The sequence below is a fragment of the Coregonus lavaretus genome (assembly GCF_964263955.1).
Source record: "Coregonus lavaretus genome assembly, contig: HAP1_SCAFFOLD_1135, whole genome shotgun sequence".
Lineage (NCBI taxonomy): Eukaryota > Metazoa > Chordata > Actinopteri > Salmoniformes > Salmonidae > Coregonus > Coregonus lavaretus.
In genome coordinates, this window is record NW_028164243.1 from 125,584 (window position 1) to 136,931 (window position 11,348).

Consider the following 11,348-nt stretch of genomic DNA (forward strand, 5'->3'; position numbering starts at 1 on the left):
TACACTGTATCCCCCACGACTACAGACCCTGGGGACACGCCTGACACAGCTCTGAGAATATACACCGTATCCCCCACGACTACAGACCCTGGGGACACGCCTGACACAGCTCTGAGAATATACACCGTATCCCCCACGACTACAGACCCTGGGGACACGCCTGACACAGCTCTGAGAATATACACCGTATCCCCCACGACTACAGACCCTGGGGACACGCCTGACACAGCTCTGAGAATATACACCGTATCCCCCACGACTACAGACCCTGGGGACACGCCTGACACAGCTCTGAGAATATACACCGTATCCCCCACGACTACAGACCCTGGGGACACGCCTGACACAGCTCTGAGAATATACACCGTATCCCCCACGACTACAGACCCTGGGGACACGCCTGACACAGCTCTGAGAATATACACCGTATTCCCCACGACTACAGACCCTGGGGACACGCCTGACACAGCTCTGAGAATATACACCGTATCCCCCACGACTACAGACCCTGGGGACACGCCTGACACAGCTCTGAGAATATACACCGTATCCCCCACGACTACAGACCCTGGGAACACGCCTGACACAGCTCTGAGAATATACACCGTATCCCCCACGACTACAGACCCTGGGGACACGCCTGACACAGCTCTGAGAATATACACCGTATCCCCCACGACTACAGACCCTGGGGACACGCCTGACACAGCTCTGAGAATATACACCGTATCCCCCACGACTACAGACCCTGGGGACACGCCTGACACAGCTCTGAGAATATACACCGTATCCCCCACGACTACAGACCCTGGGGACACAGCTCTGAGAATATACACCGTATCCCCCACGACTACAGACCCTGGGGACACGCCTGACACAGCTCTGAGAATATACACCGTATCCCCCACGACTACAGACCCTGGGGACACGCCTGACACAGCTCTGAGAATATACACCGTATCCCCCACGACTACAGACCCTGGGGACACGCCTGACACAGCTCTGAGAATATACACCGTATCCCCCACGACTACAGACCCTGGGACACGCCTGACACAGCTCTGAGAATATACACCGTATCCCCCACGACTACAGACCCTGGGACACGCCTGACACAGCGCTGGTAGGGGCGTCCACGGCCATGGAGGGAGCGTCTAAGTCCCTGGCGGCGCAGGGAAATGTTTGTTTGTATTTGTATTTGTGTTTATTATGGATCTTCCTGGGGTCTTTTAAAATTAAGGTAGTTTATTCAATTTTTAAAACATTACAATACATTAGCAGATTTCACAACATGCTGTGTGCCTTCAGGCCCCTACTCCACCACTGCCACATATCTACAACACAAAATCCATGTGTACGTGTGTGTATAGTGTGTATGTTATTATGTGTGTGTATGCATGTGTCTGTGCCTATGTTTGTGTTGCTTCACAGTCCCTGCTGTTCCATAAGGTGTATTTTTATCTGTTTTTTAAATCTAATTTTACTACTTGCATCAGTTACCTGATGTGGGATAGAGTTCCATGTAGTCATGGCTCTATGTAGTACTGTGCGCCTCCCGTAGTCTGTTCTGGACTTGGGGACTGTGAAGAGACCTCTGGTGGCATGTCTTGTGGGGTATGCATGGGTGTCTGAGCTGTGTGCTAGTAGTTTAAACAGACAGCTCGGTGCATTCAACATGTCAATACCTCTCATAAATACAAGTAGTGATGATGTCAATCTCTCCTCTACTTTGAGCCAGGAGAGATTGACATGCATATTATTATTATTATTATTATTATTAGCTCTCTTTGTACATCCAAGGGCCAGCCGTGCTGCCCTGTTCTGAGCCAATTGCAATTTTCCTAAATCCTTTTTTGTGGCACCTGACCACACGACTGAACAGTAGTCCAGGTGCGACAAAACTAGGGCCTGTAGGACCTGCCTTGTTGATAGTGTTGTTAAGAAGGCAGAGCAGAGCTTTATTATGGACAGACTTCTCCCCATCTTAGCTACTGTTGTATCAATATGTTTTGACCATGACAGTTTACAATCCAGGGTTACTCCAAGCAGTTTAGTCTCCTCAACTTGCTCAACGTCTACATTATTCATTACATTATTCATTATGTTAAGAAGGTAGAGCAGCGCTTTATTATTGGACACACCTACTCATTCAAGGGTTTTTCTTTATTTTTACTATTTTTTACACTGTAGAATAATAGTGAAGACATCAAAACTATGGAATAACTCATATGGAATCATGTAGTAACCAAAAAAGTGTTAAACAAATCAAAATATATTTTATATTTGAGATTCTTCAAATGGCCACCCTTCGCCTTGATGACAGCTTTGCACACTCTTGGCATTCTCTCAACCAGCTTCATGAGGTAGTCACCTGGAATGCATTTCAATTAACAAGTGTGCCTTGTTAAAAGTTAATTTGTGGAATTTCTTTCCTTCTTAGGTAGGGGGGGGGGGTATACTGAAGATAGCACTATTTGGTAAAAGACCAAGTGCATATTATGGCAAGAACAGCTCAAATAAGCAAAGAGAAACGACAGTCCATCATTACTTTAAGACATGAAGGTCAGTCAATACGGACAATTTCAAGAACTTCGAGTGCAGTCGCAAAAACCATCAAGCGCTATGATGAAACTGGCTCTCATGAGGACCACCACTGGAATGGAAGACCCAGAGTTACCTCTGCTGAAGAGGATAAGTTCATTAGAGTTACCAGCCTCAGAAATTGCAGCCCAAATAAAAGCTTCACAGAGTTCAAGTCACAGACACATCTCAACATCAACTGTTCAGAGGGGACTGTGTGAATCAGGCCTTCATAGTCGAATTGCTGCAAAGAAACCACTACTAAAGGACATCAATAAGAAGAAGAGACCTGCTTGGGCCAAAAAACACGAGCAACGGACATTAGACTGGTGCAAATGTGTCCTTTGGTCTGGAGTCCAAATTGGAGATTCATGGTTCCAACCGCCGTGTCTTTGTGAGACGCGGTGTGGGTGAAATCATGATCTCCGCATGTGTAGTTCCCACCGTAAAGCATGGAGGAGGAGGTGTTATGGTGTGGGGTGCTTTGCTATTGACACTGTCAGTTATTTATTTAGAATTCAAGGCACACTTAACCAGCATGGCTACCACCGCATTCTGCAGTGATACGCCATCCCATCTGGTTTGCGCTTAGTGGGACTATAATTTGTTTTTCAACAGGACAATGACCCAACACACCTCCAGGCTGTGTAAGGGCTATTTGACCAAGAAGGAGAGTGATGGAGTGCCGCATCAGATGACCTGGCCTCCACAATCACCTGACCTCAATCCAATTGAGATGGTTTGGGATGAGTTGGACCGCAGTGTGAAGGAAAAGCAGCCAACAAGTGCTCAGCATATGTGGGAACTCCTTCAAGACTGTTGGAAAAACATTCCAGGTGAAGCTGGTTGAGAGAATGCCAAGAGTGTGCAAAGCTGTCATCAAGGCAAAGGGTGGCTACTTTGAAGAATTTCAAGTATAAAATATATTTTGATTTGTTTAATACTTTTTTGGTTACTACATGATTCCATATGTGTCATTTCATAGTTTTGATGTCTTCACTATTATTCTACAGTGTTGAAAATAGTAAAAATAAAGAAAATCCCTGGAATGAGTAGGTGTGTCCAAACTTTTGACTGGTACTGTAGGTAGTAACGTTAGCATAGGGTGTTAATCAAATTGAGGTTAGGTTTAGAAATGAATGTAGTTTCACTAAGGTTCAGATTACACATAACATTTACAGTAGGTTAAAAGAGACTGCTGTCAGCATGTTGTTATACAGAGAATTTACCTATGTGAAGCTAGCCACAATAACGATTAGCCAGCCTAGATAGTTGATTTTGCGGTTTGCCTTCAAAACAAAAGTCCCTCAGTGAAACTGATGCAAACTGATTGAAATTGTGGAATCGTGCCATATTTCAGCCAAATAATCCTAAACAAGATTGGTATACTGTAAAATAATTGTGTTTATGTACAGTATGTACCGTATGTGAAATGTTTCATTGTGAAACACTATCAATCATCCTAATGCACCTCTTCAGGTACTACTGACACTTTTGCCATCTTATAACAACTGCTCAACTCAAAATGTACCAACAATGAATAACAGTACCTAGCTTGAACCCCAGCAATGCTGCTTGCAGCTTTAATTGTGATAGAAGTTGAAGAACGTGAATACAAGTTATATCAAGATATTACGCCTGATAATTCATGTAACACACTAACAGTGTTATAAATCGTTTTCCACTTGGAACCAACAGGTGCTCAACCTTATTCATACATTTTTTACATTTCAAATGTTAGTCATTTAGCAGAGGCCCAGAGTGACTTACAATTAGTGCATTCATCTTAAGATGGCCAGGTGAGACAACATATCACTATTGTATCAAGTACATTTTCCCTCAACAAAGTATTTATCAGCAAAGTCAGTGGTAGTGGGAAAAGAGAAGGGCCTCGGGTGTTGTGAGAGTTTTTTAAGATACTCTTCAAAGAGGTAGGGTTTCAGACGTTTTCAAATGATGGACTCCGTTGCCCTAACTTTAGGGAGAAGCATGTTCCACCATTGGGGTCCCAGGAGAGAGAAGAGCTTGGACTGGGCTGAGTGGGAGCTGCCCTCCCATTGGGGTCCCAGGACAGAGAGAGCTTGGACTGGGCTGAGGGGAGCTGCCCTCCCATTGGGGTGCCAGGACAGAGAAGAGCTTGGACTGGGCTGAGGGGAGCTGCCCTCCCATGGGGTGCCAGGAGAGAGAGAGCTTGGACTGGGCTGAGGGGAGCTGCCCTCCCATTGGGGTGCCAGGACAGAGAAGAGCTTGGACTGGGCTGAGGGGAGCTGCCCTCCCATTGGGGTGCCTGGACAGAGAAGAGATTGGACTGGGCTGAGGGGAGCTGCCCTCCCATTGGGGTGCCTGGACAGAGAAGAGCTTGGACTGGGCTGAGGGGAGCTGCCCTCCCATTGGGGTGCCTGGACAGAGAAGAGCTTGGACTGGGCTGAGGGGAGCTGCCCTCCCGTAGAGACCAGAGGGGGTGAAGGGGAGTACTCGGGTTGGGGTGAAGGGTTTGGCAGTTCCCCTTGCTGCTCCGTAGGCAAGCACCAGCCCTCTGGGCACAGAAATCAATTCAATGTCTGTGAACCTGCAGGAGCTGCTTTGGTTTCCTCGCGCTAAAGGTGGTGTCTGTGTGTTGAAACGTATCTATAGCAGAACAGCAATGATCAAATGCTCAAATTCATTGACAGAACTTTGGATGATTTTCTTGCCTTGGTACCAAACTTACATATCTTCGACCACCTTTTGCCAAACTTTAAATACAAATGTCATCCGTGAATACAAAATTCCCTGTTAAGTGTTCTGTTCACAGAATATAACACATTGTTTCCATCTTGAAGAGAAATGTGTGCAATTGTGTTCACTGTTTCCATCAACCAGTAAATACTACTGCACAGCATTCTAAACCATCCCATCAATGTCATACCATGTACAATATATGGAAAGATCTAGGCAATGGGGACTGTCTAATTGTTATGATATTTTACAATATTGCAGACATGCAGATAATGTTGGGTTACTTCTAAGTAACATTGTGACCTTCCATTATAGAGATTTGCATTGGTGTGGATTGAGGCCTAACCCTAACCCTAACCCATTGGTGTGGATTGAGGCCTAACCCTAACCCTAACCCATTGGTGTGGATTGAGGCCTAACCCTAACCCTAACCCATTGGTGTGGATTGAGGCCTAACCCTAACCCATTGGTGTGGATTGAGGCCTAACCCTAACCCATTGGTGTGGTTTGAGGCCTAACCCTAACCCATTGGTGTGGATTGAGGCCTAACCCTAACCCTAACCCATTGGTGTAGATTGAGGCCTAACCCTAACCCTAACCCATTTGTGTGGATTGAGGCCTAACCCTAACCCTAACCCATTGGTGTGGATTGGGGCCTAACCCTAACCCATTGGTGTGGATTGAGGCCTGCCTATACAGCGGGGTCTGGAATTATTGACACCCTTGATAAAGTTGAGACATAATGACTGTATAAAATAAATAATTTATATACTGAGATTTATTGTATGCAACAAAGAAAAATGTGTCTGCTTGGACTCAAGAGATAAGTATGGTTGTGTTAATCATTTTGCAGGCAGTTGTGTTCTTTTGTTGAATCCATTTGCAATTTTGATGGTATAATATACAGAGCCTTCAGAAAGTATTCAGAGCCTTCAGAAAGTATTCAGAGCCTTCAGAAAGTATTCAGACCCCTTGACTTATTCCACATTTTGTTGTGTTAGAGCCTGAATTCAAAATGGATTTTTAAAAAAATCTCACCCATCTACACACAACACCCCATAACGACAGTGAAAACATGTTTTTAGAAACTTTTGCAAATGTATTAATAATGGAATACAGATATGTAATTTACATAAATATTCACACCCCTGACTCTATACGTTAGAATCACCTTTGGCAGCGATTACAGCTGTGAGTCTTTCTGGCTAAATTTCTAAGGTCTCTGCACTGGCTGCCTGTGAGTTTTATAATTAAATTTTAAGATTCTTCTATTGGTTTTTAAATCAATCCACGATTGTGCCACCCCAATACATGTCAGACATGCTTTTAAGTTATGTACCCAGTAGGTCTCTCAGGTCCTCTGGCACTGGCCTTTTAACTACCCCAAAGCCCAGGACCAAGAGGCATGGAGAGGCAGCCTTTAGTTACTATTCCCCCAGCCTCTGGAATAGCCTGCCAGAGATCCTGAGGGGGGCCGAAACTGGGGACTTTTTAAAAAGAGATCTTAAAACACGTCTTTTTAGCTTTGCTTTTCCTCAGGAGGCTTTTTAGTCATTCCGTTTTTATTGTTACTCTTTAGTTTATCCTCTTAGGTTTGTTGCGTAGTAAATATTTCCGTTTTTATTTTCATTGTTTTTATTTGTTTTTTTCCTGTGAAGAACATTGTGTTGCATTCCATGTCTGAAATGTGTTGTATGAATAAAACTTGATTTGAAGAGCTTTGCACAACTGGATTGTAAAATATTTGCACGTTATTATTAAACAAATTCTTTAAGCTCTGTCAAGTTGGTTGTTCATCATTGCTAGACAGACATTTCCAAGTCTTTACATAGATTTTCATGGCGATTTAAGTCAAAACTGTAACTAGGCCACTCAGGAACATTCAATGTTGTCTTGGTAAGCAACTCCAGTGTATATTTGGCCTTGTCTTTTAGCTTATTGTCCTGCTGAAAGGTGAATTTGTCTCCCAGCGTCCATTGGAAAGCAAACAGAACCAGATTTTCCTCAAGGATTTTGCCTGTGCTTCACTCTATTCCATTTCACTCTAATCCCTAGTCCTTGCCGATGACAAGCATACCCATAACATGATGCAGCCACCATCATGCTTGAAAATATGAAGAGTGGTACTCAGAGGTGTGCACCAAACATAACACTTTGTTTTCAGGACATAAAGTTAATTTTTTTGCCAAATTTTTTGTAGTTTTACTTTAGTGCCTTGTTGCAAACAGGATGCATGTTTTTATTCTGTACAGGCTTCCTTCTTTTCACTCTGTCAATTAGGTTAGGATTGTGGAGTAACTACAATGTTGTTGATCCATCCTCAGTTTTCTCCTATCACAGCCAGTAAACTCTGTAACTGTTTTAAAGTCACCATTGGCTTCATGGTGAAATCCCTGAGCGATTTCCTTCCTCGCCGGTAACTGAGTTAGGAAGGACGCCTGTATATTTGTAGTGACTGGGTGTATTGATACACCATCCAAAGTGTAATTAATAACTTCACCATGCTCAAAGGGATATTCAATGTCTGTTTTTTTTTACCTATCTACCAGTAAGTGTCCTTCTTTGCGAGGCATTGTGAAACCTCCCTGGTCTTTGTGGATGAATCTGTGTTTGAAATTCACTGCTCGACTGAGGGACCTTACAGATAATTGTATGTATGGGGTACAGAGATGAGGTAGTCATTCAAAACTCACTTTAAACACTAATATTGCACACAGAGTCCATGCAACATTATGCGGTTGACATTATGGGGTTGACATTATTGGGTTGACATCATGGGGTTAACATTATGGGGTTGATATTATGGGGTTGACATCATGGGGTTAACATTATGGGGTTGACATTATTGGGTTGACATCATGGGGTTAACATTATTGGGTTGACATCATGGGGTTGACATCATGGTATTGACATTATGGGGTTGACATCATGGGGTTGACATTATTGGGTTGACATCATGGGGTTAACATTATGGGGTTGACATTATTGGGTTGACATCATGGGGTTGACATCATGGTATTGACATTATGGGGTTGACATTATGGGGTTGACATCATGGAGTTGACTTTTGAAGGTTGACATCATGGGGTTGACATTATTGGGTTGACATCATGGGGTTGACATCATGGGGTTGACATTATTGGGTTGACATTATGGGGTTGACATCATGGGGTTGACATTATTGGGTTGACATTATGGGTTGACATCATGGGGTTGACATCATGGGGTTGACATCATGGGGTTGACATCATGGGGTTGACATCATGGGGTTGACATCATGGGGTTGATATTATGGGGTTGACATCATGGGATTTACATTATCATTGTGTGTATGCAGTGAGACAAAATCACAATTTCATCCATTTTAAATTCAGGCTGTAACACCACAACATGTGCAAAATGTCTAGGGGTGTGAATACTTTCTGAAGGAACTGTAGTTTTGATTAATGTTTTTATATTTTGAGGAAGCAACTACATTTTGAAAACACATTTACTGTTATTTTTTCAAAAGGCCACAGGGTTCGGTGTCTTGTGAAGTCTGTTTTGAAAATCGACAACATTGTTTAAAAAATTGATTGTACGCTATTGAGAAAAAGTGTCTGTAGACACACCTCTGCCACATCTCAATTTCTGTGATCTCCACCCCAAACTGGTAGCTGGCAGTAACATGTGTTGCCCCATGCTTCAGTTCAAGGTCAGAATGGAGAAGCAGTAACATGCGTTGCCCCATGCTTCAGTTCAAGGTCAGAATGGAGAAGCAGTAACATGCGTTGCCCCATGCTTCAGTTCAAGGTCAGAATGGAGAAGCAGTAACATGCGTTGCCCCATGCTTCAGTTCAAGGTCAGAATGGAGAAGCAGTAACATGTGTTGCCCCATGCTTCAGTTCAAGGTCAGAATGGAGAAGCAGTAACATGTGTTGCCCCATGCTTCAGTTCAAGGTCAGAATGGAGAAGCAGTAACATGTGTTGCCCCATGCTTCAGTTCAAGGTCAGAATGGAGAAGCAGTAACATGTGTTGCCCCATGCTTCAGTTCAAGGTCAGAATGGAGAAGCAGTAACATGTGTTGCCCCATGCTTCAGTTCAAGGTCAGAATGGAGAAAAGGGAAGGAAAAGGGAATTCAGTTCCATCTGATTCCCCCCATAGAAAGACGGTACAGCAGACATTAAATAAAATAGTACTACATGAAGATGAGTTGTACATTAAATACTGTTGCCTTTCCACGTATGAATACTGTTGCCTTTCCACGTATGAATACTGTTGCCTTTCCACATATGAATAATGTTGCCTTTCCACATATGAATGTCTTTCTATCATGAATTCTGATAAACAGACACCACTTAAAAGACTGCTTAAAAACTAGAGGCTCCATGAGATACTAGAGATTACACAGTACTGCCAGCCAAGCAGAAACACTCTGCACTTTAACATGTCCCTGATCTTTGAGCTCTGCAGGATGACATTTATCTGTCAACATCAACAGTAGTCAGCTGATTCAACTACTCATTATATAATGAACAAAAATATAAAACGCAACATGTAAAGTGTTGGTCCCATGTTTCATGAGCTGGAATAAAAGATCCCAGAAATATTCCACACGTACAAAAAGCTTATTTCTTTCACATTTTGTGCACAAATTAGTTTACATCCCTGTTAGTGAGCATTTCTCCTTTGCCAAGATAATCCATCCACCTGACAGGTGTGGCATATCAAGAAGCTGATTAAACAGCATGATCATTACACAGGTTCACCTTGTGCTGGGGACAATAAAAGGCCACTCTAAAATGTGCAGTTTTGTTACACAACACAATGCCACAGATGTCTCAAGTTTTGAGGGAGTGTGCAAATGGCATTCTGACTGCAGGAATGTCCATCAGAGCTGTTGCCAGAGAATTTAATGTTAACTTCTTTACCATAAGCCGCCTCCAACGTCGTTTTAGAGAATTTGGCAGTACGTCCAACCGGCCTCACGACAGCAGACCATGCCACCCCAGGACCTCCCCAGACCACGTGTAACCACGCCAGCCCAGGACCTCCACATCCAGCTTCTTCATCTGCGGGATCGCCTGAGACCAGCCACCCGGACAGCTGATGAAACTGTGGGTTTGCACAACTGAATAATTTCTGCACAAACTGTTAGAAACCGTCTCAGGGAAGCTCATCTGCGTGCTCGTCGTCCTCACCAGGGTCTTGACCAGACTGCAGTACGGCGTCGTAACCGACTTCAGTGGGCAAATGCTCACCTTCGATGGCCACTGGCACGCTGAAGAAGTGTGCTCTTCACGGATTAATTAAGGTTTTAACTGTACTGGGCAGATGGCATTGTGTGGGCGAGCGGTTTGCTGATGTCAATGTTATGAACAGAGTGCCCCATGGTGGCGGTGGGGTTATGGTATGGGCAATATCCTGAGGCCCATAGTCGTGACATTGATCTGCCGCCATCACCTCATGTTTCAGCATGATAATGCACGGCTCCATGTCGCAAGGATCTGTACACAATTCTTGGAAGCTGAAAATGTCCCAGTTCTTCCACGGCCTGCTTGCTCACCAGACGTCACCCATTGAGCATGTTTGGAATGCTCTGGATCGATGTGTACGACAGCGTGTTCCAGTTCCTGCCAATATCCAGCAACTTCACACAGTCATTGAGGAGGAGGGGAACAACATTCCACAGGCCACAATCAACAGCCTGATCAACTCTATGTGAAGGAGATGTGTCCCGCTGCATGAGGCAAATGGTGGTCACACCAGATACTGACTGGTTTTCTGATCCACGGCCCAATTTTTTTTTTTTTAAGGTATCTGTGACCAACAGATGCATATCTGTATTCCCAGTCATGTGAAATCCATAGATTTGGTCCTAATGAATTTATTTCAACTGACTGATTTCCTTATATAAACTGTAACTCAGTAAAATCTTTGAAATTGTTGCATGTTGCGTTTATATTTTTGTTCAGTGTATAATTAACAACAGTAGAAAACATTCACTGAACAAAACAGTTGCTGACAGAATCATTTTCTCGGTCTGCCTTTAATTACTTTCTTGAGTTA